The 24,866-nt window shown below is 45.2% G+C and overlaps 1 protein-coding gene across 7 annotated transcripts in view; it reads right to left on the minus strand.

The window, feature by feature from the left end:
• KIAA0825 (KIAA0825 ortholog) overlaps positions 1-24,866 on the minus strand; it is a 419,242-nt gene that overhangs the window by 385,802 nt on the left and 8,574 nt on the right. For all 7 annotated transcript variants that reach the window (XR_010588808.1, XM_005306902.5, XM_065550182.1 and 4 more), the window contains one exon: positions 1,550-1,661. The gene's annotated coding sequence lies outside the window, so the exon portion shown is untranslated. The remainder of the gene's footprint in view (positions 1-1,549; positions 1,662-24,866) is intronic.

A 24,866-nucleotide genomic window follows, 5' to 3' on the forward strand; every position in this document is an offset into this window, starting at 1 on the left:
CCGTGGGTCCATATGATGAAGATGTCATCAATATAGCGCAAGTAGAGGAGGGGCATTAGGGGACGAGAGCTGAGAAAGCGTTGTTCTAAGTCAGCCATAAAAATGTTGGCATACTGTGGGGCCATGCGAGTACCCATAGCAGTGCCACTGACTTGAAGGTATAAGTTGTCCCCAAATCTGAAGTGGTTGTGGGTGAGGACAAAGTCACACAGCTCAGCCACCAGGCTTGCTGTGGCCTCATCAGGGATACTGTTCCTGACAGCTTGTAGTCCATCCTCATGTGGAATATTGGTGTAAAGTGCTTCTACATCCATGGTGGCCAGGATGGTGTTTTCAGGAAGAACATCAATGCATTGTAGTTTCCTCAGGAAGTCGGTGGTGTCTCGAAGATAGCTGGGAGTGCTGGTAGCATAGGGTCTGAGGAGAGAGTCCAAATAGCCAGATAATCCTGCTGTCAGAGTGCCAATGCCTGAGATGATGGGGCGTCCAGGGTTTCCGGGTTTATGGATCTTGGGTAGCAGATAGAATACCCCTGGTCGGGGTTCTGCAGGTGTGTCCATGTAGATTTGTTCCCGTACTGTAGCTAGGAGTTTCTTGAGCAGATGGTGTAGTTTCTTTTGGTATTCCTCAGTGGGATCAGAGGATAGTGGCCTGTAGAATGTGGTCTTGGAGAGTTGCCTGGCAGCCTCCTGTTCATAATCTGACCTGTTCATTATGACTACAGCACCTCCTTTGTCAGCTCCTTTGATGATAATGTCAGAGTTGTTTCTGAGGCTGTGGATGGCATTGCGTTCTGTACGGCTGAGGTTCACATCATAGTTCCTTGATTGTGTCAGGACTTCCAAATCTTCCTGCTTTTTTCTCAGGCTTCTTGGATTCACGTACATGCACCTAAGATAACTAGCCGATTGCCCTACAGGTGTAGAATAACCTTTAACGTACCCTTAGGTTAAGTAACTAAGCATTTAACAACTCATATAAACAATCTGCAAACTAACATCAAAATAATTGCTATGTCCTATGACCATGTACCATATGACATATATAATATAATATTCTGTTATATATAAACAACTACATTGCTCTGACCTGTTCACATATTACAACACAATCATCTAAAGTATATTCAGAGTCCAAATCTACCTATTTCTCTATGATTATGCCAAGTACAGCTGGTCCACAGAGCAGTTATGAATTTATGTAGTGGCTCACCCTCAGCAAGCTCACTTTTAACTTTTTTTTTAATTTAAATTAAAAAGCTGAAATTCAAAGTCAGCAGGTGTTATATGGTTCTCCAAACAAGTGTTTAAATAATAAAATCTCACACATAGTCTTGATTAGAAACATCTGACCTATGTCAAAGAATTTTTAAAATGTAAACCTATCTTTCATCCTTTGCTTCTGGTCAGTGGGAGGAGAATTGTGTTTTGAATGTCATAGCTCTCATACTTGTGCAATTATCACACTAGATTTTCATAAACATATCTAATTTATAACAGGGAAATCTTGGAAAATATCCTGTCAGGCACATATGTACTAAGTACAGTACCTTCACTAAACAGATTTTCTTTGTAACACCACCTTGTGATCTTCAGCTTGAACAGACTTCTTAAGGGACCATATTGAGTTCACATAGCAGTAGCAGAAGTTTTTCAATAGCCCTATGTAAAAACAAACAAACAAGTAATAAGATTACCGACTGGTAGCATTTTAGGAATAAAAAACTTCACAAGTAAGTCTTAAAGATGTTTAAATGTTACATAAAAACATCTTCCAATAAAAAGAGAAAATTCTTAATTCCCATTGATAAATTGTTAACTTATGCTATTGGACAGATTTTTTTTTATTTAAGTGCTATACCTCTACCTTAATATAATGCTGTCCTCGGGAGTCAAAAAAATCTTACCGCGTTATAGGTGAAACCGTGTTATATCGAACTTGCTTTGATCCGCCGGAGTGCGCAGCCCCACCCAAAGGAGCACTGCTTTACCGCGTTATATCAGAATTCGTGTTATATCGGGTCGCGTTATATCGGGGTAGAGGTGTAGTTTTAACTTTGAGTTTCTTCTTTTCTGTTGGTGCATGCCTCAAATTCATGTGTGAGTGTGTGTAAATCTTCTGACCAATAACTTAGTCTGAGTCAGATTTAACTTGGAGGGATCCACATGGGTGAAAAAGGGGTACAGCTGCTTGCTTTAGAACAGGGGTCGGCAACGTTTGGCATGCGGCTCGCCAGGGTAAGCACCCTGGCGGGCCGGGCCAGTTTATTTACCTGCTGACGCGGCAGGTTCGGCCGATCGCGGCCCCCACTGGCCGCGGTTCGCTGTCCCGGGCCAAAAGGGGCGGTGGGAAGCCGCGGCCAGCACATCCCTCGCCCGCGCCGCTTCCTGGCGCCCTCGTTGGCCCGGGACCAGTGGGGGCCGCGATCAGCCAAACCTGCCGCGTCAGCAAGTAAATAAACTGGCCCGGCCCGCCAGGGTGCTTACCCTGGCGAGCTGCGAGCCAAACGTTGCCGACCCCCGCTATAGAAGTACAGTATATCCCATCCATCAACTGAATATTCTATAATACAACTTTGTGAAAAGAGGGTTCTTACTTCTTTCGAGTCAAGTAATTTTTAAAAATGAGTAAGAATTGTGGAGGGTTTTAAAAACTCTTTATTTTATATAAAGGAATAGAAATTCCTTCTGGAGTGCTTTCCAGGATGGATCAGCTATGGCAATGGGAAGAACTCTCAGTCAAGTAGCTGGGATGTAGGTTGGGAAATACTAATACCACTACTAGTCCACAATTAAAAATTAAACTCCTTCCTAAATATGCTTTTAACAAATAGACCAAAACTACTGAAGAATCCATTTCTGTCTCTTGGGTACAAAAACACACAGTGTTTTTTTAAAGAAATAAGTAGTAAAGGAAATGCAAAAACCTATATGAAAAATGACATTAAGGTTGTGACACCAGAGAACAAAAGCCAAGAAATTTAAAGTTAAGCTGACACTCAGTCCTTAAATCATGCTATTGTGCTTCTTTTTAAAAAGCAACAATGTGAGTTAATGACAAGTTGTCAGCCTTAACTTTGAATTGCCTGAAGTTTGTCATTTGGTGTTTGTGTCACAACCTTAATGTTATTTAAATGTAGTTTTTAGTATCTATTATTTAAAAAGGTCTACTTTAAGACAGCAAAAGGCTTTGATGGAGTAAACCTCAAAGTACACTGCATTGCCGGTATGCCACTTCATTAGAAGTAGTGCATAAAATATACGCTGTTGACAAATCTAATTCATTAAAGTTGAGATAGATGCACTTTAAAACAACTGGCTGGCATCATTATCTTCCTTTTATAAATTATTCCTCTTTTTCCTTTTGACTGAACTTGTCACTGTTCCCTTTTCAGAGTGTGAATGTTATGCCTTAAAATTCAATACTTTCAACATCTTTAGACAAGTCATAAGTTAAATAAAGTAGCTTATTTGCTAAAAAATAAGTGTGTAAGCAAAAAAACTTACACTGATTATTTCAGTGATTTTAAGTGAAGACAAGTAAAATTAGTTAACAATGTATAGCAGTTTCAGCTTGATCAAAAACATAAAATAAAAATGTATTGGATAGGAATAGGGAATTAAAAAATAGAAGGGAGAGAGCCATCATGGCAGCCCTGTTGCATTGCTATGCAGATGATTTGGGTTTAGAATTGAATTGTGCTCTGCAAGAGAGAGGAGATCAGGCACATCACAATGTTGACAGCTGACACTTTTAAAGGGAAATTGCTAACTGTATTACTCTTAGAAACCAAAACACAGTGCAGCATTATGTTGACTGTTTGGAAGAAGCTTTAAACTGGCAAAGTACACTTAATCAGAGAAGAAAATTTCTCACATATTAGCTACTTTCTTCTCTATGAATTAGATGTTCAATTAAAAGGTCATCCTTCCTTGACAGTATGTGAGGGCAGCTACAAAGCTCATCTGTAAACTTCTTCAGTGCAAAAACGGAACTTTTAGTTTCTTTCAACGCTATACACAACTGGAAAACTGTTATTGAATTAGTTACATAAAATGCATCTCAGTATCTGCATATGCTGTAACAAATCATTTTAAAAGGCTGGTTGGTGTAGTGGACATGTAACTCAGAGAAAGTTAAATTAGAAATTTTTTCTTGCTCTGTCCTATACACCTACCAGTTCTTCACTAAATATCAGGTGTCTCAGCTAATTCCATAGTCTCTTCTCCTTATGTTTTGGATGAGGACAAAAGGATGAAGAATATTTTTTTTTAGGTTTTATTAAACCTCAAATTCATTTAAGGGTAAACTCTGGAACTCATGTACCAGGAATAATTTTTTTCCTGATGAAAAATGAAGTTCAACTGGCAGAACTCTTTGCACCGTGGGAAGACAAGACAAGACACCAGGAACGTCGTTTAACTAGGCCACAACTTTATTAACACATTTGGAAACTATCCAGCAACAACTCATCCAGTGCAGGTCACCCTTCCTTTGTAATTCATGCCACCTGGTGGAGGGCTGCTATAAGCCTCCCCAGCTCTCAGTCAACCTGGTCCCAGCACCATTGTTGGGACTTATTGCCTTTTCCTCATATGAGAGTTATGGAGGAGTTGTCTCCTCAATGTATTGGACATTAAGAGCCGCGACCCCAGTTCCCAACTTCTTTAGGAAATGCCTTCTCCTAATCCATTTCCAATTCCAGTTTATCAGTGAACCAGACCCCATATTGATCCATTACCTGCACTGGGCACTGCCACCAGGAGGCACCAGAAATTTGCTTGGCTGCCTCCTCACCATGCCTGCTGGATTCCCAGACTGTTAACACTTCATTCCCTAATAGCGTCCAGATTAACCTCCATTCCCCACTGGAGAGATGTACAACCTCTTCCTTGAATAACTCAGGTACTGAATATGCATTTTCATGATGGGTAATCATCAACTTTTCCTGCTCACATAATTTAGCCAACAGTCAATTTAATTCTCACCTGGCCTTGCCTACCCACACCCCACATCAGATCCTCCACTGCAGTAGTTCAGGCCAGTTCACAATTACCCCCAGGAAAAGGACTTCGTTCCACCCCTAATATCTTTGTCCTAAGCCTTATCTGTAATCCTTTACTAAATCCCCAAATAGTTTCCTACAAGGTACACACTGATTCATTCACATGGCCCCTCCCTGGCCAATGAATGTAAGAGTGGAAGCTGCTGGTCCAGAGTCTGCCCCTCCATCTATGCCAATTTAAAGCTGCCTCATCACTGAGGCCCAGCTTTGAATTTCCAGAGAGAACTGGCCACTCACCTGTGGGGGCCAAGTGCACAATACTTTGCCTCCACAACTAGATGCCTATTCTTGTGACCCATTATCTTGATCTTGAAGGAAGTGATAAAAGGGAAGAGTATAGCATATTTAGACCACTGAATCATCATCCCAGAAGGGGACATCCATACACTTGTATGCATTTCGATGCCCCCACTGATATCTGAAATAACTGTTCCTATTTCAAACTGTGCTGTGGATATAGCCACTCCAGTCCTAAATTAATGGTATCCCAATTCATCAGGGAAACCTCAACACCACATGCTCCTCAGCATCCCCAAGAACGGAGATGTCCTTTTCTGAGGTAACCCTCTTCCCTGTGAGGAAACAGTAGCCTGACACCAGCAGGCCTCTGCACGAGGCAAGTCTGTACTACTTTAGCTGGACCAATCCCAGCCTACCTACACTCTTGTAGCATTATTTCATGGGATGCCACATCAGCTATCCAGTAGCAGTGCTGCCTAGCCTGTTTTTGGGGTTCCTCACTCACAAACACACCCAGACAGTTTCCCTTTTACCACATGAACATTTATTCTTCACTTCTTAAGCAAAACAGAACATGACACAGGTATTCAGCAGAAGGCTTGCACACAGCCTTCTCTCCTCTGCCAACTCACTCACTGAGCTCCTCTGCTTCCTGTTCCTCCCAGTTATATATCCCCTTAACTACTGAGCCAATTGTCTCATTAGCCCAGCAATTACCACCCAGGTGTCAGTAATCTCCCAACAGAAACTGGTTAATTGCTTCCAGTTAAGTCTGCAGCCTTCTCTGTGCTGCAGCAATCTCAGTGACCAGAGTGCTACAGCTAGCACCCTGTCACAAACTATATCTTACCTTGACATCCCTTAATTGGTTTTCTGACAGTGTCAGATCTCTCCCTCTCATTCCAGCTCTATAAACCCCAAATCCCTATCCAAATCCACCTTTGCTGACCCCTTAATAATCCTTATTGAGACCAACCCCCCATAGCCTAACTAAAACCCACTACCAAGGTTGTGGTAACCCGGTATCTTAACACAAAGTGTGTTGCTCAAGCAATCCAAAATGCCATATGATGCCAACCTACAGTGTACCCATGATACCATCAATTGTAGTACCCACTATAAAAATAGGTCAGATTTTCTGAGAGCTCTCTCCTGTCCTCAAATGGAGTTGAATAAATTCCTCAAGAGTCCCAACATACACCTGAATGTTTTAGTTGCTTTGCAATGAACCAAGGTTCTAGAGACCTAGCTGCACCTGAAGGAAAAATAAGAGTTAAATCATTATTCTAGGTCTTTCCCATCACTTATTAACTTCCTCATATTAAGGCAGTGGCTCAAGTGGTAGTCCTCAGGTTCTTTTGGGGCACACCTGCTTCAAAAGAGAAGTTCACAAATATGCTATCGTGAACGGCCCTGCAACTATTTTTTCTGTACATAAATCTCATCTCTTACTATGTAACATAAAGTCTCCAAGGACTTTGAAGTCTGGAATCATTCTAAGACATCTATCTCTAGACAGTATAGGATATCTTTAGTCATGCTGAACATGGTTTCCTCACTATGCTCTCCCTTGTCATGGTAATCCCACAGGAGTGCCCAGGGCATCTTGAGCTCAATGACAAATTAAGCCATTCCTCTGCTCCTGTTCCTGTGCCTAGATGGAGAGCATCTGACAGACCCCCCAATGGAGTGTAACCTCCTCTGGCGGGCTGGACCAAATATGTGCTCCACCAGTGCCAAAATGTTTTATTCTACTCTGAAACCTATTTTATTTTTAACCTTCATGTTTGTATTTGCATGAATTGGAACAACATTTGCCCTCAGTGAAGGTTGTCTAGTTGCTTGCTAAGATTGGGTCTCAGGCTTGTCTGCCATGGAACAAAGGATGACATTTAAATAGCCAAAGTCATCCATTCTAACTATATTTAAAGATAACACATACATACCCACATGCGTGTGCGCATGCACACACACGCACACCCTTCATTATAAATAACTTTAAGGTTGCCAAGTCAAGCACTTAAAAGTTAAGAAATGGCAGAATTAAGGTTGCCTGATCCTCTTGGGTGTGTTCAATATGATCTAGTCTTTAATTACATGATCACATTTAAAAAACAAAACAAAAAAGCATTCAGTGCACAGGATGGACTTGTTCTCAGGAATGAATCAGGATTGTGTAGTTAAGGAGAGGGTTTGTTTAGGACCACTGCTTCATTTGTTGCAGATGATGAATGGTGTGTAGCAAATGAGGCTAGGGATTGCAGAAAGGAAAAGGATGGTCTCATGGTTAAGAAAAATGAATACTGGTCTGGTGAATTGGATTCAAGCCCTGCCTCTGCCACAGAGTTCCTGTGTGATGCTAGGTAAATCACTTAAACGACGCCTTTCACAGGTGGTCACTAATTGCATACTCTTCATTTTCTGGGTGCCCCTCTTGATACCCTGGAGTCTGATTTGCATAAGGCCTGAGCACTCACAGATATAACTGAAGTCAATGGGAGCTGTGGTTTGAACATATAAAGTGCTATGTAATCTTAGATATTCTGAAAAAATCAGGTCCTAAGTGGCTTTAATTGGACAGACAAAATTAGTAGATATTTTTCCCCTTAATCTCTCTGTGGCTCAGTTCTTCCTCTGTAACATGGGGATAATAAAACCCACTTATCTCACGTGTTGTGAAAATAAATTCATTATTGTTCGTAAAGCACTCAGACACTATAATATCAATAGAAAACCCTACGAAGAAATTAATAATTCTATCTTCAGAGCAGGATCTGAATAGTGTGTAGTAAATAAGGCATGGGACCACACAATGAACAATTAGAAAACAAAATATGGAATAGCTGCTCATTAAGTGAGCGCCGTCCATCTTGTTTACTGAATGAAGCAGGAGCATGACTGTATCATAATGCAGACACACAAGAGGACTGAATCAAGGTTGAAAAGACATATTTCTTTTAACAGTTTTTTGTGTGTAATTTCTTAGATTACTAAAAAACTGAAAAACCAAAAATTCCATTATGTGGCATCATACTGATGATACCCACATGGTTCATCAGCAGGGTTGGAACCTTTAGATCCACTGTAACTGGTAGCAGCAGTAGTTGGGGGTGGGAGGGAAGGGAATGAGACACTTTGCCAGTGCATTCCACAAATATTTGTTGACAGCAGAGAAACAGTGAGATTCAGGAATCCTGAGTTCCATTCCAAGCTCTGGAGTCGAGAGTGCTCTGGTGGCCACAGTCTCTTCTGCTAGTTATTCACAGACCTGACCCCTTCTGCCCATCCCCTCCAACCTGTTCCAGTCCTGCCTCTTGGCAAAGTTGGCAAAGTTATAAGCAACTGGAAACAGTTCATAATGGGAAATGCTGGGTAATTTTAATAATAGGCAGTAAAACTAGCTCCATCTATAGTCAGCCTGGTCGCCCTTGATTCCCTTAGACACTGGAAAAGACGGTTACTCACCTTTGTAACTGTTGTTCTTCGAGATGTGTTGCTCATACCCATTCCAATCGGTTTGCACGCGCCGCGTGCATGATCGTCGGAAGGTTTTTACCCTAGCAACACTCGTTGGGTTGGCTGAGGCGCCCCCTGGAGTGGCGCCCTTGCAGCGCCCGATATATGCCCCTGTCAACCCAGCGCCCCCTCAGTTCCTTCTTGCCGGCTACTCCGACAGAGGGGAAGGAGGGCGGGTTTGGAATGGATATGAGCAACACATCTCGAAGAACAACAGTTACAAAGGTGAGTAACCGTCTTTTCTTCAAGTGCTTGCTCATATCGATTCCAATAGGTGACTCCCAAGCCATACCTAGGCGGTGGGGTCGGAGTTAGAAGTCACGGAATGGAGGACCGCTGAACCGAATGCAGCATAGCCCCTGGACTGCTGCACTATCGCATAGTGGGAAGCGAAGGTATGCACGGATGACCAAGTTGCTGCCCTACAGATCTCCAGTATGGGCACATGAGCCAGAAAGGCAGAGGACGAAGCTTGAGCCTGAGTGGAGTGGGCAGTAAGGTGCGTAGTTGGGACACCAGCCAAGTCATAGCATGCATGGATGCATGATGTAATCCAAGACGAGATTCGCTGTGTGGAGACCAGGAGGCCCTTCATCCGGTCTGCCACCACTACAAACAGCTGGGACGTCCTCCTAAAAGGTTATGTTCATTCGATGTAAAAGGCGAGAGCCCTACGAACATCTAGGGAATGCAGCTGTTGCTCTTGTCGCGAAGCATGCGGCTTCGGAAAGAAGACCGGGAGGAAGATGTCTTGGTTGACATGGAAGGCAGATACCACCTTAGGAAGGAAGGCGAAGTGTGGTCACAGCTGTACCTTGTCCTTATGGAACACCGTATATGGTGGGTCTGAAGTGAGGGCTCGAAGCTCCGACACATCTCTTGCTGAGCGACAAGGAAGGCTGTCTTCCAGGAAAGGTACAGAAGCGAGCAGGTGGCCATTGGCTCGAAGGGGGCATCCATGAGTCTAGATAGGACCAGACTGAGGTCCCACGTAGGGGCCGGATGTCAAATTTGTGGGTACAGCCATTCCAAAACCTTGAGAAACCTGCTGACCATGGGATTGGAGAAAACCGAGCGCCGGTTTTCGCCAGGGTGGAAGGCTGAAATCGCTGCTAGGTGTACTATGATGGATGAGACAGCTAGGCCTTGCTGTTTCAGGGGCCAGAGATAATCTAGGATGGTAGGTACTGGCACCTCCAGAGGGACAGTATTGCTCAGGACACACCAGCAGGAGAAGCACTTCCATTTGGCCAGGTATGTGGACCTAGTAGAGGGCTTTCTGCTACCCAAGAGTACTTGCTGCACTGAACGGGAGCAATGCAGCTCAGATTGAGTTAGCCATGCAGCATCCATGCTGTGAGATGGAGGAACTGCAGGTCCAGATGACATAACCTGCCGTGCGCCTGAGTGATCAGATCCAGCTACAATGATAGAGGAATTGGTTTGGTCACTGACAGATCGAGGAGTGCAGTGTACCAATGTTGCCTGGGCCACACCGGAGCGATCAAGATTAAGCGGGCCTTGTCTCTGTGTAACTTGAGAAGGACCTTGTGGACTAATGGGAATGAAAGAAAGGCGTAGAACAGGTGGTCTTTCCACGGTATCAGGAAGGCATCAGACAGGGAGCCTGGGGAGCGTCCCTGGAGAGAGCAGATCACTTCCGATTCTCGCCAGAGGCAAAAAGGTTTATGTGGGGAAATCCCCACTTCCGGAAAACAGAATGGATAACATCCGGACGTATCGACCACTCATGAGCCAGGAAGGACCTGCTGAGGCAATCTGCCAAGATGTTCTGGACTCCTGGGAGAAAGGATGCCACCAGGTCGATCGAGTGGGCTATGCAGAATTCCCACAGGCGAATGGCTTCCTGACAGAGGAGGGATGACCGCGCTCCGCCTTGCTTGTTGATGTAAAACATGGCCGTTGTGTTGTCTGTGAAGATTGTGACACAACGGCCCTGTAGGTGTTCACGGAATACCTGACACGCCAGGCATACTGCTCTCAGTTCCCGTACGTTGATGTGCAGGGTTATCTCTTGTGCGGACCAAAGACCCTGTGTGCGAAGGTCCACGAGGTGAGCGCCCCAACCCAGAGATGATGCGTCCATGGTCAGGACTAGAGAGGGCTGTGGGGCATGGAATGGCACCCCCCCGCAAACAAAGCTGGGGTTTAGCTACCAACCCAGAGAGCATAAGACCTCCGTCGGCACCGTGAGAACTGTGTCCAATCTGTCTCATCCTGGACTGTACACTGACGAGAGCCAGGTCTGAAGCGGACGGAGGCATAGTCTGGCATGTCTGGTCACGAAGGTGCATGAGGCCATGTGGCCCAGAAGGCACATGCATGCTGTCGAGGTCAGGAAGCTTTGGAGGCTGTGAATAATGGTCGTCATGGACTGGAAGCGGGCCTGTGGTAGGCACACCCTGGCGAGATTTGAGTCCAGGATCGCCCCAATGAAGTCTATTCTTTGGGTTGGCTGCAAAGTGCACATTTCAGTGTTGAGCAGCAGTCCCAGCTGTCTGAACAAGCTCATAACGAACCAAACATGAGCTGCACCTGGAGCTCGGAACGACCCCAAATGAGCCAGTCGTCGAGGTACGGAAACACTTGAATCCGATGTCGACAGAGCAAGGCCGCTACGACGGCCATACACTTCGTGAAGACTCTTGGTGCTGTGGACAGGCCGAAGGGAAGGACGGTAAATTGGAAATGCCGTTGGTTGACCACAAAGCGAAGGAAGCGCCTATGCGGCAGGTAAATCGCTATGTGGAAGTACGCGTCCTTCATGTCGAGGGTGGTGTACCAGTCTCCAAGATCCAGGGAAGGAATAATGGTCCCCAGGGAAACCATGCGGAACTTCAACTTTACCATGAATTTGTTGAGTCCGCGTAGGTCCAGGATGGGCCATAGTCCCCCCTTTGCCTTGGGGATTAGGAAGCAACGGGAGTAAAATACCCTGCCCCTCAAATCCCTTGGGACCTCTTCCACCACTCCGATAGACAGGAGCGCCTGTACCTCTTGTAAGAGGAGTTGCTCGTGAGAGGGGTCCCTGAAGAGGGACGGGGAGGGAGGGTGGGCGCGAAACAAACTGAAGATGGTATCCAGTTTCCACCACGCCTAGGACCCAGCGGTCTGACGTTATGCGGGACCACGCAGGGAGGAAATAGGAGAGGTGGTTGAAGAAAGGCGGGAAAGGATCCTCCAAAGAGACTGGTGCTCCGCCCTCGGGCGCACCTTCGAAAGTTTTGCTTGGGGCCCGTCGATGGTTTTGGGGGGCCCTGGTCCTGGTCTGACTGAGGACCAGATTGTCTCCTACTACTACCGCGGCCACGCCTCCTAGCGAAGTCCTGCCGTGATCGAGGGTTAGGGTAGGTGCGCTGTGGTTGGGGCCGGAAGGGCCTACGTTGCATCACCGGAGTATGCATGCCCAATGAGCGCATGATGGCCTGGTTGTCCTTCAGTCTCTGAAGTCTAAGGTCAGTTTTGTCTGAGAATAACCCCTGGCCATCAAAAGGCAGGTCTTGAATTGTCTGCTGCAGCTCTGGTGGAAGACCGGACACCTGTAGCCATGAAAAGCGGTGCATAGTCACGCCCGAGGCTAGAGTCCTAGCCGCCGAGTCTGCCGCCTCTAACCACGCCTGCAGGGATGTCCTCGCTACTTTCTTGACCTCTTCTAACAAGGCCCCAAACTCCTCCCTGGACTCCTGAGGAACCAACTCCTTGAACTTCCCCATCGAGTTCCAGGTGTTATAATTATAACGGCTCAAGAGGGCCTGCTGGTTAGCTACCCTGAGCTGTGGGCCATCAGTTGAATATATCTTGCACCCGAATAAATCCAGGCCTCTAGCGTCCTTGGACTTATGGGCAGGTGCTTGCTGGCCGTGTCTCTCCCTCTCGTTCACAGACTGTACAACAAAGGAGCAAGGTTGGGGGTGAATATACACATATTCATAGTCCTTGGAGGGCACCAAGTGTTTCCTCTCCACCCCTCTGGCAGTGGGAGGAATAGACGCTGGGGACTGCCATATCGTATTGGCATTAGCCTGGATGGTCTAATGCCAATACGGCAAGGCTACATGTGTGGGGATATCGGCCGATAAAATGTCCACCACCGGATCCTCGACTTCCACCACCTCCTCCACCTGGAGGTTCATGTTTTGTGCCACCCTATGTAGCAATTCCTGGTGTGCACGAAGATCTATAGGCAGTGGGCCAGAGGAGGAAGTGCCTGCCACAGCCTTGTCAGGCAAGAATGAGGACGACATCCCCGGGACTAGTGGGGAGGGTCCGGTTGCCCTAGGTCCACCACACTAGGGGCATGGGCCTGATCTGAGGGCAGAGCAGTCGCCTCAGAGGCTACCGGGGGAGGGTGGCTCACAGTGGCCTCCGGCATCTGGGACTCCGAATGGGCAGAGCGAGAAGTGCCTGAGGGGACACCTTGGGCTTGGTGGTATGCCCAAGGGGTCCAAAAGGACCATTGCGGGGGGTCCCCACTCAGGATCCTGTCCTTCGTCTTGCCCCTGGCTAGCACCATCCGCATCTTGGCCCTGAACATGGTAGCCACTCCCCACTTGGGACGACGTTGAATTTGGTCGTGAGGGCCAAGACGGGGCTGAACGCACATGCTGCATCGCACTGTCCCGCTCTGTCGCTCCGCGCCTTGGAGATGGAGACCAGTGCCAGGGTCTCGAGTGGTACCGCGATCGGGATCGGGACCGACGGTCATATCGGTGCCGGGAGGCCGATCTAGATATCGACGAAGACCTACGTTCCGGGTGGTGCCAGGATTGGCTGCGAGATGAATGGTGCCGGGATCAGTGCTGGGAGCTGGACCGGTACCAATCATACCAGGAGGGAGACCTTTGTGAGGTGGAGTGGCGCCATGAGTACGATCGGCGCCGAGATGGGGATCGGTGCCGGGACTGCGAGCGGTGCTGAGACCGCGACCTGGAATGGGACCGAGATCGGTGCCGAGCTGTCTCGCTCTGCAATGGAGGTCGCATGAAGGTGGGCTTCCCTATAGATGGGACAGTCCACACCGGCAGTGCCGGAGGGTGAGATGGTCCACGCTCAGTCAGCGCGTTCAGGTCACGAGCGGAGGAGAAGATCTCCGGAGTGGACAGCAGACCGAGCTCGACCATGGTGTGCACTGGGGAGCTTGTGTGCACCGGACTCAACGGCACTGGACAGGACGGTGCCGGAGTTGGAGCCTTCGCGGGGCGGTCCTGCACGGGCTGTTGCTCCAATGGGGGCACAGGCAGTGCCTGCTACCGTACAGGAGCAGCAGGTGGTTTGTGCTGCTTCTTGGGCCGCGGAGACAGCGAGCGAGCCTGTACCGGTGCCGGAGACGTCCGGTGCTGAGTCGTTCCGGTGCCGGAGGCGTGCTTTGGACCGATGGCGCCTGATCTGCGTGCGGTGCCGAGGGCATTAGGAGCTGTTTTAAACAAAAGTCCCGCTCCTTTTTTGTCCAAGGCTTGAAAGCCTTACAAATGCGACACTTATCTGGCTGATGGGATTCCCCCAGGCACTTCAATCAGGAGTCGCGGGGATCTCCCGTAGGCATCAGCTTGAGACAGGCCAAGCAAGGCTTGAAACCCAGAGACCTAGGCATGGGCCCTGGTACCGAGAAGGAGGGAAGGGGATAAACCCTGTTTCCTCCAAGTACTATCTACACTACCTACAAAACTTACTATTAACTACACTATAATTGTTAAAACTATTAAAAACTACACTAAACAACTATCTACAGTACAACGAGCAAAGAGCTAGGGAGCTGGAGATCAGCTATGCCGCGCTCCACAGTTCCAATGACCATCACGGGCGGTAAGAAGGAACTGAGGGGGTGCTGGGTCGGCAGGGGCATATATCCAGCGCCGCAAGGGCGCCACTCCAGGGCCCTCAGCCAACCCACCGAGTGTTGCTAGGGTAAAAATCTTGCGACGATCGTGCATGTGGTGCGCACACACCTATTGGAATCGATAGGAGCAAGCACTCGAAGAAGAACCATCAATCCAATTTCCTCCAAATGGGCCCATGCCAGAGCCCTAACTGTAATGTGGACCCAACAGACTAATCTGTTATATTCTAACATTGCTGAGTCTTCCTCCGAATCCCTGTCCAACAGCATGCCTGCACATCTTCAGTGGGAAGCATGCCCACTTTCCCAGATCCAAATTAGTCTATTAGCTTCCATACCCTCCTTTTCTATCTCTGCCCTTACCTTCCTTTCACAGTAATTATATATATATATATATATATATATATATATATATATATATATATATATATATACCTTAAATATCATCTCTATTGGCTTAGGGAAGGTGTGCTATAAATCAAAGCAGATACTCCTGTTTAAGCCTGCTTCACTGAAAGACTGGGACTGTTAACTGCAGTGGCTTCCACCACACTAGATGTCTCTCAATCACTCTCAATGCAGTGGAAGCCATCTCAGTAGCCTTGAGTTAGATTCAGAGGTGTTTGATCTGTAACGTTCTGCCTGCAGGAAGGACCAACGCTCCATTGGCTGCTGCCACTACTTCAGTCTTGAACCCATGCAAGTCATGAATTGGTGCAATGCCCAGATTCCATGGCAGTGGGTTACTTTGCCTACCCCTAATGTCTGGGCACTAGGATCCAGGAAATCCACAAATCCATTTTAGTCTGGCAACCCAGCTGCCAGCAGAATATGGAGCCTGTGCTACAGGATGGTGCTAACTCCTGAACAACCCAGGGGGGAAAGAAAACCGCTTCAGCATCTGATCTTTGTATAGAGGAGATTTTGAACCCCATCAAAAGGGAAACCTTATGGGCACTCCCAAGTTCCATCCCTCCTCCTCCACCACAGGTCAGTGATTTCAGCCTCTAGGGAACTTCCTGCCTTTTCTCCCACTTTTCCTTCCTGCCATAGTCCTGTGGTGGCAAGAGCTCAGCCAGGGTATCAACTATGCTGGCCCTTCAGGGCCCACTCATTCACCCCCTGACCAACAAGAAACATCCCACAACTTCCATCCTCCTCTATCACCCCCACAGGGGAAAAGCTCTGGCTCCTATTGTGTGCAAACGGCCCAGCCCTGGGCAACTACTTTTGGCACAACTGCTGCCACACATTCTTTCTGTTGCTGCAATCCTGGGGGTGATTTCCACTGTTCTTGCTGGGACCCAGGTACTCTTGCTGCCAACTAACAGAGAGTTTCACAGGGATCCCCTGGGTCAGATATATGCATAATATTTCACTAGAGAGGGGCATGTGAGGTCTCTACCAAGAGCCAGTAGACTACTGATCATAATAATTATGACAAGATGTTTGTATGGGAAACATTTTAAGAGAGGTGTAAAATATTAGGTTCCAAAACAGGTGAAGTAAAACTTGTCACCTGAGTCGAGACAAGCCTCAGGGCTAACTCAATCAGCACATAGAACCATGAACACTTGCCTAGTGTCTAGGCCAGGTGTGGGCCTGAGGATTTACAAAGACAAAGAACTCCAAGATAAGCTTCTGAAGAGGGGACCTCCTGGGATAAGAGACAACGGTCTGTAACAGCAACTACAACAAAAAAAGATAGGGGACAAGATTTTATCTTTCACCAAAGAGGCAAGCTGGCAGTATGACTGGTCTCATGAATGGTGGATCACAGCAAAACCTGGCTGTAAAATGCTGAAAGGACTTAGGGTAAGCATTGCTCTACAAGGCACGAAGGTATCTGGTAAATAAGTCTAGGTTCTAGAATGCATGTTATGATTTTATTTTACATGTAACCATTTGTTTCCAATACTACTACTTGCTATCATTTGAATCTCTATATTTTGTTAAATAAACTTTTACTTGTTTTCACAATAAACATATCTAAGTATTGTTTGTTAACATGAGCGGTGATCTGAGGTGAAACTGGTAAGCTGGGGTACTGTTTCTTTGGAAGCACTGGTTCGGTGAACGCTGTGAGTGTCCAGTAGAACAGGGTCTGGAGACTCCAGGGAGATTGTTGGAAGTTGGAGTGTGCCTACTGCTAACCTGTAGAGAAACAGCAGAGCCTGCATATGCCTAAAGAGGAATGCTTGTGTTGCCAGTGGCCAGTGTAGTAGGGGAGCTGACCCCCATCAGGGACAGACAAGGCTTCTTCATGCTAAGGGCAGGTAGTAGAGGTAGAGAGCAGCAGGTAGTTTCACAACCTTGGGTACCTCCAGGAAGCATTACAGATCCCACTGCTGACCCTGAGGCTCATGGGGACCTCCCACCTTGGAGGGCACAGTGGGGTACCCTGGCCATAAACAAACACAGCAGGCTTTTCTGCTGCCTGTCACCTTACAGCAACTCCATCTCCCTCACCAGGTGCAGAATAGTGCTCATGTGTAGAAGGAAAGGCTTATAAGCCCTCCCCTTGGTTGCAAGGGTATATATTATGTTGCACTCTTCTATCCAACCAGTCAGCCACAGTATTGCCTTCTGACCTCCTCAAAGTGAGGGGAGGGAGTAATCCTTAAAGGGGCCATGGTTCTTCTTTCCCTGCTGGCCCAGATAAAGCCCCTCCCTGACCTCTGAGGCTAGGGGTGGGGGGCTTGAAGGAGTGCAGCATTGTTCCAAAACTAGTATAGCTGCTCAGGGTTTCTCTCTCAACAAGAAAATATATGGACCTAATTTTCAGGTGTGCTGTGCACTCACAGCTCTTATTGAAGTCAATGGGAGTTATGGCTTTCAGCAACTCTGCTAATCAGACTTATGCTAACCCCCACCCACACAACCTTGAAATCTACCTTTTGACAGAAACACTCTTCATTTGTTGGTATCCATAACAACACTAAAATGGCCTGTTCTCTGCTTCAGAGACATTACTCTTTCCAAAGTCAGTAAGACATTGTCTTTTTGGCAAGTACTACTTGCTTCATCCACTTGCTGGCCAAGTCTTCCCAACTGACAGTGATAAATAAGTTATGTACACATGCTAAATATATTTTAGAAAATAGAGTTGCTACTATTATAAGAGTTTTTGTGAGAAGTTTCAGAGAATTGATAGCCCAATAGGACTGGTTGGTACTGGTAGTGACTCAGAACTCTTATGGCAAAGATAAATGAAAGCATGAAGATACAATATACATCTGTAAGATCTGTTGGTGATGAGAAATATCCTGCAGATTGATGTGAGGACAAACATCTCCATGATAAATCTCTTCTAGCATCTTACAAACAGCACTTGAAAAAAAATTACCCACTATACATCAGCCTCAGGACTAAAACCTACCTACTAACCGAGTAAAAAAAAGTAAGTATCTAGTACAATAATACATTTCCTGGCAGTCCCAATAACATAAATGAATAAAACAATTGTGTAGTGTATAATTATAACTGTTAGTGGTTTATTTACTTTTTAAAAAAATATAACTTGGTAATACTCTTGCCTTTGTTATACTTTCTTTACCATCCTGATTTTACTTTCACCCTCCTCCCTCTTTTTTTCTTTTTGATCACAGTACATGGTATATATTTTCCTGCATTGCTTTCAGCATATTTTCTTTTCTCTTTCCTTCCATAACCTTATACCTCTTCATCTTTCTTTCCTTTCATCCAAGGCAACCACAGATGTAATGAACAGTAGGAAAGGCAAGAAATAGATGGGGAAATATGTTGCCCCAGTGGTTGTATCACATCTGAAATTACTTTTTAAGCTCTGTGGGATAGGATTCAAATTCATCTGCATCATGTGACATCAAACATGGTGTTAGGGACTGCTTAATAAAAACATAGCTTTCTGCACTGTAATGCTTGTCCTTTGTGAAGAAAAACAAAAAGTGAAAGAATAACTCCTTGATTGGAAGTTAAAATAAAAATATACATTTGTTTTAATATATGGTCACAATTATAGAACTATCACTATGCACATGCACCAATACACTTGCAAGTGCTGAGAGAAGTCTAGTGCATAACAGAGATAAAGAATTTAAATAAATAAATAAAATGAATTGATATATTAGGTGAAAAATGCCCTGTGGCTATATCAGGAAAGGATAGGAAGAGTAATTTGAACAAGGAAAGGGATTACTGACTAGCTCATGAAGGGCATTCTACATAGGGGAGGCAATATTAGAAGGCTGTGAGGAAAGCAGACCAATTAAGCATTCAAGGCTGTTATCACTGGTTTAGGTCAGAGGGAGAGAAAGGGAACACGATAGGAAATTTGAGTCAGACAGACAGGGAGGGGCAGGGTAAGGCACAGTCCTGAAGGCAAGGACAAGAAGCTTGAACTTGATACAGTGGTGAAAAGGGACCTATTGGAGGGATTCAAATCTTTGTCTATGCAAATAAATAAATAATGACTAAATAAATAAATAAAAAGTTAGCAGCAGCTGACAATGGGTGTTAGTAACAGGTTCACCTGAATTACATCTGAAAATGGTTCATCTAAAAGGATATGCAGAACCAAACTGTGCTCAGCACCATTTCAAAAAACATGGTTGAGCAAGGTACTGAGCCCTTTTGTCCTGTCTACATTTGTAGAAAACCAATTTTTATTATAGTGATAGACTCAAGGAGCTCAACTCAAGGTTGTACCAACATGGGGAACAGCTATTTAATGATAGCAGAGAAACATATAACATGATCCAATGGCTGGACATTGAAACTAAACAAATTTAGACTGGAGATAATGTATAAATTTTTAACAACGAGAGAGATTAACCATTGAACCGATTTGCCAAGGATCATGGCTAGGGCCCTACCAAATTCACAACCATGAAAAATGCGTCACGGACCGTGAAATCTCATCTCCCCCTGTGAAATCTATATAGTCTTTTGTGTGCTTTTACACTATAATAGATTTCATGGGGGAGACCAGTGTTTCTCAAATTGGGGGCCCTGACCCAAAAGGGAGTTGCAGGGGCGGTTGCAAGGTTATTTTAGAGTGGTCGTGGTATTGCCACCCTCACTTCTGTGCTGCCTTCAGAGCTGGGAGGCTAGAGAGTGGCAGCCATTGGCTGGGCACCAAGCTCTGAAGGCAGCACCCCACCAGCAGCAGCACAGAAGTAAGGGTGGCAATACCATACCATGCCACCCTTACTTCTGCGCTGCTGCCTTCAGAGCTGGGCAGCCAAAGAGTGGCAGCTGCTGACTGAGGGCCCAGATCTGCATACCATGCCATCCTTACTTCTGCACAGCTGCTGGCGGCAGCTCTGCCTCCAGAGCTGGGCTCCCGGCCAGCAGCCGCTGTTCTTCAGCTGCTAGGGTGACCAGATGTCCCAATAAAATCAGGACTGTCCCGATATTTAACCCTTTGTCCCGCGTCCCAATCCATGTACGATGGGGACCCCATTTGTCCTGATATTCAGGTAAGGAGGTGAGCGGGAGGGAGGCGCCAATTCCGTGGGTGCTCCAGGGCTGGAGCACCCACGGGGAAAAATTAGTGGGTGCGCCGCATGCAGTGGCAGCCAAGCTCCCCATTCGTTGCCTCCTTCTCCTACTCCCCCCAGAACGCCACATCCCCGCTCCTCCCCCTCCCTCCCAGCGCTTCCGCCTCCCCCGCTGACTAACAGCTGTTTGGCCGCACTTAGGACTTTCCAGTAAGAAAGAGGAGGAGAGGGGACACAGCACGCTCAGGGGAGGAGGCAGAGAAGAGGGAGGGCTGAGATTTGGGGGAAGGGGGTGGAATGGGGGCAGGGTGAGGGCGGTGCAGGTGCAGAAAGAGGCAGGGGAGCGGGCAAGCACCCACCAGGCAGAGGGGAAGTCGGCGCCATAGAAGGCGAGGGTCGGGTGGGAGGGGTGAAGAGGCAAGCGGCAAGCCAGCAGCGGGTGTGGGGGGTGTGAAGAGGTGAGTGGCAGGCCAGCGACAGGCAGGGGGTGTAAGGAGGCGAGCGGTGGGTGGGGGACTGAGGAGGGACGCAGCAAGCCAGCAGCAGGCCGGGGGATGAGGAAGGGCGCAGTGGCTGGGAGGCCGAGCAGGGAGGGGGCGGGACCTGGGGCAGAGTGGGGGTGGAGCCTGGGAGGAGCAGGAGTGGACTGTGGGCGGGGCTAACGTCAGCCCAATGTGTCCCAATATTTTACTGTTGTGATCTGGTCAACCTATCAGCTGCCTAGCTCTGGAGGCAGTGCCGTCGTCAGCAACAGCACAGAAGAAAGGGTAACACTACCACAACCCCCCGCTACAATAACTCCCCCCCACACACACACAACTGCTTTTTGGATCAGGACCCCTACAATTACAACACCATGAAATTTCTGATTTAAATAGCTGAAATAATGAAATTTATGATTTTTTAAATCCTATGATCGTGAAATTGATCAAAATGGAATTTGGTAGGGCCCTAATCATGGCAGATTCTTCATCACTGACACTTTATGAATCAAAATTAGATGTTTTCCCAAAATATATGCTGTAGGAATTATTTTGGGAAAGTTCTATGCCTGTGTTATACAGGGGGAGGTCAGACTAGATTATCATAGTGGTCCCTTCTGGCTTTAGAATCTATGAGCATGGATTCAGCAGCACCAAATCACAGCACATGTTGTCTATAGTGGGTTTGTTGTGGAGAGCAGACAGCCTAATGAGGTCAGATTGATGTAAGAGGATGATTTAAGCAGGGTTTTTTGTAAGAACTGACAGGAGACCAGGTGGGTGCTGAGACCAGAGAGGATGAGATTTCAGAAGTCACAATGGAAGGTGATTAGGACGTAGACAAATTTTTAGTTGCGCGAGATGGAAGCAAAGGAGGCATCTTTGAAATACTATGGAGAAAGAAGCTTCAGGATGTTAATACACAGTTGTAATTAAGAATTAAAATCAACAAGGTTCAGAAAATAGTATTAAGTGTTGTGATAACTATTCTACTACATTGCATATGTGCATCAAGGCATGAAACATACTGCTACATAGAACAGTACAAATGTATACATTTGTGGAAAAGGAATTAATTGTTAGGTGAACTATAACTTTTGCATGTACGACTTCTGTGTATTTAACTTTTTAGCTATAAGATTACTATTTTCTCTTTTGGCCCTATAAGTTCACATGCCACCATAGTGAAGGATGCCACACATTGTATTCACTGTGTATGTTGTGGAAGCACTGGTCATGGCTCCATAATTAAGGAAGCCTTATGAAATGGCCTTAAAATGAGACACAAAGAAAGTTATGTTTTTCCTGTACATGCAGGTGGTCTTTCTGTGGGAAATTTCATACAATGTTAGATAAATCAAAGTGTAAAAACTATGTAGCTTCTGACTGATTTCCTTTTATAAATTTTTAACATGAAGTGTTTGATATTGGGCTGTGACTGAAATTTGTCTGTGGCAGTCCAACATGTATTTAGTTGAATGATATCTGTTAAAAAAATTTGCTCATCTACAAAAACATTGGTAAAGAAGGTAATCGTCAGTAGATCTTGTGCAATAGAGAAGGTTTTTTAATATAAATATATGTAGGATAAAATCTTTTCCCATCATATGCATAAAATATTCTCCATTGGATAATTTTCTTTCAGTAATTACACCTTTCTGTGAGATTATATTTTACAAAAGAGAATGTTTTATGCATGTACTGTACCATTATCACACACCACTTATTCATTATAGGCAGAGCTGCTAGCACCTCTAGTTAAGGCTGCTGCACACTTCACATTATAAAACCCTGTTTTCAGTTGCTTATGACTGCTGAAGTTTTAACTGCTTGAGCTGAAATGTAAATGCCACGTGTTTGCTTCAGTCTAAATCTTTTTGGGGAAAATGTGACTTAAAATGGTTCAATTGTTTCTGATACATGGTTAGGAAAAATACAGTTTGTCCCTTTTTGGGGGGTTATCTTTGTTTTGTTTTGTTTTTTGTTTTTTTTTTAAACAACTGTTCTGTTGACAAGCTAGTTCCTCCATGCTATAATGTATCTCATCATGGGATAGGGATTATTGTACGAGACAATATATTAATGTAATGTTTAAGAAAAGTTTTGTAAATGAGTTCCAATAGTTCATGGATTAGGGACCCAATCTTATGGAGTTCCAGGGGCTTCTGTATAGATTATTTAGCTTAATCTTTCTATCTACCCAATGGGACTCAGTGCTCAGTGTAGAAGATACCATCAGAGATGATTAATTTTGCAGTTCTCAAATTGTGGATTTGTGTCTCCAGAGATAACATGCTTGTAAACAGCAAAAATTTTTTAAATAAATAAATAATATATAGAGGTGAGAAATAACAGACCTCAACCCTACTGTCCCTCTGCAAATTTGTTTACACAGAGTCAATCCCTTACCGCTCTCTCTAAAAGTGCAAAGTTTCAAAAAGTTCAATGAATAGAAGATTGTTGGGGGCGGAATAGATCTGGACAAGGAGAAGAAGTCTGGAGATAAATTTGAGAAGGGAGGGACAGGCAGTAGAAACAAAAGTGAAACTGTTTGAGCAGCATATTCCAGAAATCTTAAGGTCTTTCTGAGTGTAGCCTTCATTGATTGAGATCTACCATACCATTTTCTCATTAGAAGACAAAACCTATAATGGCAGCAGGCCGTAAAAGAGACCCAATTTGGGAATATTTTAATGAAGTTCCTCTACCTGTGGGTAAGACAGACATGCGTGCAAAATGCAAACAGTGCAACAAAGAAATGCAAGGCCTGGTTGCCCGAGTGAAACAACATCATGAGAAGTGTTCCTTCTCAGGAGGAAGCTGTGTTGAAGATGATGAAAGGAACATGTCTGAACATGCACAATCTTCAGTTTGGTGAACTTTTTTATTTCATACTTCTTTCTTAAGGACTGCCTGTCTTCCTTCTGGACTATTCTTGAATTCTCATGTTTGAGCAAAAAATATAGTTGTTACTCTATAGTACTATCATTATAGATGCAGTTGTGATAAAAAATAAAAAGCTGAAATAGGCAGATCTTCCTTTTACAATTTCACCTTTAAAGTAGTACTGAGTGTCAGTGAATGCAATGAGTAATACTAAACGAGCAGTATGGTAATAATAATTAAATAACTGCATTGACTTATTTTGTTTAGGAGAATCCATCCTCAACGTACAAGATTCTGAAGGCTATCCACCTTCAAGATCATCATCATTATCTATAGTTTCAGAGTTATCTGCCAATGATAGTGTTTCTGTCACATCATGTATGTCACATAGCCACAGTATATCACCAGTAGCAAAAAGAAAAAAAAAATCTCCATCATCCAGAAACAACCATAAATAAGTTTGTAATAAAAAACAGCAGATTACAAAAAGAGGTAATTGATGAAAAAATTGCCAGGTTTGTTTATGCAACAAACTCTCCTTTCTGTATGATTGAGAATCCATACTTCATTAACATGGTTCAGTCATTAAGATCAGGACATGGTCCACCCAGCAGAGCAGATGTCGCAGGCAAATTGCTGGATAAAGTGTATGAAAGAGAAATTGAGCAGTGTGCAAAAGGTCTGGCGGGTGAGATTGTTAACCTGAATCTTGATGGGTGGAGCAATGTCCACAATGATCCTGTTGCATGTGCTTATGTGACAACAGAAGAAGGGAATGTCTTCCTTACAGAAACAATTGATACATCAGGAAATGAACACACAGCAGAATACTTACAAGAAGTAGCAGTAAAAGCTATAACAAACTGTGAAAAAAAATTCAAACGTCTAATACGCAGCTTGGTCACAGACAATGCCGCAAATGTATCCAAGATGAGAAGAAGTTAGGAGAGTCCCAAGCTAATAACATACGGTTGCAGTGCTCATTTGATGCACCTCCTAGCCAAAGACTTCAGTCTCAGAAATAAAGGCTAATATTGTTGAAATTGCAATATACTTCCATAACAACCACTTTTCAGCAGTTGCTCTGAAAAAAATAGGAGGAACCAAGCTAACTGTCCCACAAGACGTGCGATGGAACTCAGCAGTGGACTGTTCTGAGCACTATATCAAGAACTGGCCTAATCTGATGACAGTTTGTGAACAAAATTGTGAAAAAATAGATGGCACTGTCACAGCCAAAGTTCTCAACATTGGGCTTAAGAGAAATGTTGAACACATGCTAAGTACCCTGAAGCCTATTTCTTTAGCCTTGAACAAAATGCAGGGAAATAGCTGTTTTA

Source organism: Chrysemys picta, chromosome 6, assembly GCF_011386835.1.
Source record: "Chrysemys picta bellii isolate R12L10 chromosome 6, ASM1138683v2, whole genome shotgun sequence".
Classification (NCBI taxonomy): Eukaryota; Metazoa; Chordata; order Testudines; family Emydidae; genus Chrysemys; species Chrysemys picta.